Consider the following 4,378-nt stretch of genomic DNA (forward strand, 5'->3'; position numbering starts at 1 on the left):
TAGAGATTAGATCGGATGGCTACGGCTCAAATATCAAAATTTCTCCTTTTGATGATACGGAACTTTCTCACTTTGAGCACTTTTCCATTTGAAGCCTTTTTAATTACGTTTTTGACCATGCTAAAATCTGGTGTCAACACATAACACGCCCACACTACTAGGGAAAAGGCTACTAGCAGCGCGGGTAAAATGGCTACTAGCAGCGCGGGTACCCGCGCTACTAGTATCGCGCTACAGCTAATAGTTAATAGTAGCATGGGTTCAACCCGCGCTACTACTAACAAAGTTAGTAGTAGCCTACTAACAAAGTTAGTAGTAGCCTACTAACAAAGTTAGTAGTAGCGAGTTTCCTCCCACGCTACTACTATTATGAACCCGCGCTACTACTAAAAAAATAGTAGTAGCGTGTCTATAATACCAACGCTACTAGTATCTTAAATACCAGTAGCGTGCAAATTTGTCCCACGCCACTACTAACGAATTAGGAATTAAAAAAATTTGACAAATTCCATTTTATGCATACAATTCAAGAAAACACAATACTGATGGAAATGTCATTATTCCTGGTTATACTATTACACTGTTGCCGTATCTACTATCATACAGTTCCTCATTCTAACATCCTCACTCCAATAATAAGAAAAAGGAAAAGGAAAAATTGCGTTAATCTACCAGTGTAATGTCCTTATTGACGTTGGGATCTGAGCGGCTGAAGGGGGGCAAACAAGCGGACATTGCCTTCGTCGACATCGAGGAAGATCCTGATGAGGGGCGCCTGGGTGGAGGGCGCGAAAGAGGTTGCGGAAGGAGCGGAGCCACGAGCGGCAAGTGAGCTTGGCACGGACGAGGGCCGGCAGGCTCGGCAGGCGGAGGAAGATCTCAAGGAGCTGGTCTTGGCCGAGCCAGGATATGGTGGTGGTTCCGTCGGCAGCAGTAGCTAGGGTAGTGGTAGTGGCCGTGGAGGGAATCGATGGAGGTTTCGCCACTGGAGCATCCGGCAGCAGCAGCAACAGCTCACTGCTCATAGCTCGAGCCTCTCCAGGTGTTAACCTGCAGGAGAGAGGGGAAAATGGCAAGATGAGATAGTGTTCATATTATTAGGAAGTAGGCCATTGTAGCTCACATAAACAAATCTGCTACTATGCAGAACACAAGCACCTGTTATAGACCTGTTTGCGGTAGGAGCCAATGGAACTGAAACACAAGTAGGACATGAACAAACAGCGAAAAAAATAGAAGGACGACCTTGTGTGGTGGCCGAGGTGCAGAAGGGTGTCCTCCTGGTCAGCACGGGCATCCTCCTGCACCAAATCGAACAGAAAAAGTTTGAAGCATGTTGAATAACTAAAAATACATGTATATAATTTAGAACCAACAGAAGCACATATATCTCCTGTTTTCTTCCTCAAAGTGTGCATATAGATAGGTCAGATTTTAGATATGTTAAGCAGGGGCAAGAGTTTTTCGTCAATCAACCTGCCACAATAGTACTAACTAGACTAGTCAGGTACGAATTCGACAGCAAGGAAATGAACACAAGAAGCACCAGCAACTCCAAATTTTGCAGCTTCATTCAGTTGATAGATAGCAGCAGTCTGGCGCGCTTTGCTAACATCTTGAGGAATCCAAGTAGACCAATCGGCAAACTAAATTATAGTGAATTTTTGTGGGAGCAAGCAAAATAATTAATTAGCAAACAATGCAGTCAGTGTCCATCTTATTCAACAGAGTCTGACCAAGCAGCAAAAATTCAGTAAAGCATGTATGTATGTAGATTCAAACTAGAAGAACCTTGACATTGACATTGAACTACTGCTGCTCACCCATAGAGAGAATACCTGAAGTTGATTTCAAATACCAGGGTTTCTCAAAAACAAGCTGAAGTTTATTTAAAATAGGTCGTGTAATAGCTACCATACATACATAGATATACTACAGAGAGCACATTGATTCTGCTCCTACTAATTATTCTCATTTTTTACCATTCACCACAAGTTCAATTAAAGCACAAAAGGCTAGTATAAGTTTTTCTCTTGTAATGCTTCAATTCCATGAATTAAAAAATAGAAAATAATACCTCTGTATAGGCCATGTCATGATAGGAGAAGATGCAATAAACAATTATGGAAGACATCAATGGCCAATTCTTGAATAAGCTCTTCTTGGTATCTACACTAGCACTTTCTTCGACCTTTTCTTGCGGATCAATCAGATGGGCCTCCACAGCTTCAACACTTTGTTTGCCATTTTCACTGGCTTTATGCTTGTGTAATGTTTCCTGGAATATGTTTCAAGATATATTACAACAAACAGGGGAATAATCAACATTAACTACAAAGAGCATCATCTTTTCTACAGTATCATGTCAGATTCAATGTACTCTTTACTCCTGCCACTAGTTACTGCAAGGAAAGAACAGAAAAGAGTCACGGGCTTGGTTGTAGAACCACATTCAGAAAATGTCGGAGGTCAATTATATTATATATGGCCTCTGAACAAGACATTAGAAAATATTTGGTTCTAAGGTTGCCCAGAAAAGTATGCGTAGAAGGTACAGCAGGACATATTTATAACTATAGAACATATCTGTTCAGGCCGACAATATAAGGTTTTCTACGGGCCTCATGAAGAGGCGAAAACATAGCAAATGTAATTACGAAGGGGCAATTAGACTGACTGCATAACCAAGGAAGCTAACACCATTGAAATATCACATACCGACATCCGTAGGCAACCTATCAGAACAGCGGCAGCAAAGACTGATGTGCATAAGCATGGTAAGAAGTATGGGAACCTGACAAGTCAAGTCTGCTGCAATTACTAGTGGCTCTCCCTAATCAGGATGGATTGGGTTCCTATGCCTAATCAGCTTGGCATTTCCGCAAGTGTCAAATTTTCCTACTGTCTCCAATCACAGGAAAATATCAAACTTTTCTCCTCTCATCTTGTCTCTGAAGAAAGGTTCAGTTTTATTAACTTGTCCTCTCTAATGTTTCTGTAGCAAGCAAATTTGATGACCCATGAGCGAAGCAAAAGGAAGAGGGGAGTGAGTACCTTGGCTCGACGACTGCGCGACGGAGCTGCATCTCCACGGCCTCCGGTGCCGGTGACGATGTCGTGGTTGTGGGGGTAGATCCAGAGCTCGCTTGCTTGGACAGGAAGCAGAGGAAGGGCGGCGTCCTCCCGAGAGAGAGAGAGAGAGACTGAAGACAATACTAGCTAGTGACAAGCATTTTTCGTCGATTCCGTCGCGCTTCAGTCTCCTCTCATCATAGGGCAACCTGAAGCCGATGCACCAGAAGCAGAAGTAGCAGGCGCAGACAAGAAGCTTGCGAGGAAGTTGCCACGCTCATAGAAGAACTCTGCCTTCTCCACCTTGGTGTCTTCATCGACCTATATATCATCACAGGATTGCAGGTCACTTATGTTTGAACAAAACCAATAATACACCATTAATTACTGTCAAATAAACTTACGTGGAAGAGACGGACGCCGAAGAACTCGATGCGGCGGCTGTGCGGAGGGTGGCTCTTGAACGGGCGCTCCATGTAGCCCCAGTGCCGGAACTTGAAGACACCCATGGGCGGGCCGCTGTACACGTCCAGCACCTCGATGGCGAAGCCCCGGGGGAACGCCGTGAGGAACGGGGTCGTGGCCAATCCAGCGACTCCGCGTCCGGGTCGTAGATGCGGTGCTCCGGCGGCAGCGTGGTCGCCAGGAACGCGTTGTAGCCGCCCATGGCCGTCACCCCCTCACTCCTGGTCTCCCTCCTCACCTGCTGGGTCGCGCCATGACCGGTGTTGGCGCAGGCCGGAGAAGGGCGGATCTGGGTGCTGGTCTCCCTCCTCTGCTGCTCCATGGGGGACGGGGGAGGCGAGGTCGCGGAAGAAGGGCGCCCGGCGCGCCGTGCGGCCGCGGGAGGAGGAGGAGGGGATCTGGATCGGAGGTGGATTTTTTTAGACGAGGGTGGGTGGAGTGGGACGACGGTTGGTGGGATGGGGTGGGGTGGATCGGGGGTTGGGAGTGTGGATCGGTCCGGTGTGGACATGCTTAGCAGTAGTGTGGGGTCTTACCTGAGCTCTACTACTTCTTAGTAGTAGCGCCGGTTTTATACCCATCGCTACTATTATGGCTTATCTCGGAGGTATTGTTGGAGACCATTTAGTAGCAGCGCGGGTTTATACCCCTCGCTACTACTATCAACTTAGTAGTAGCGCGGTTTTTATACCACTCGCTACTACTAATCAGCAGTAGCGCCCATTTTTAAACCGCGCTACTGATAAACTTGTGTGTATAAGGTTTTCCCTAGTAGTGCCATCTCGCCCGCGAGTCCCGTTGCCTTGCTTCGCCGTATCCCCGCCATGACTGAGACAAGCTT

At 46.6% G+C, this 4,378-nt stretch overlaps 1 pseudogene; it reads right to left on the minus strand.

Annotated features, from left to right (window-relative positions):
- Window positions 1-488: 488 nt before the first annotated feature.
- Window positions 489-4,010, minus strand: LOC123071522 (pathogen-related protein-like; annotated as a pseudogene).
- Window positions 4,011-4,378: the final 368 nt, after the last annotated feature.

This window comes from Triticum aestivum, chromosome 3B (genome assembly GCF_018294505.1).
Source record: "Triticum aestivum cultivar Chinese Spring chromosome 3B, IWGSC CS RefSeq v2.1, whole genome shotgun sequence".
Classification (NCBI taxonomy): domain Eukaryota; kingdom Viridiplantae; phylum Streptophyta; class Magnoliopsida; order Poales; family Poaceae; genus Triticum; species Triticum aestivum.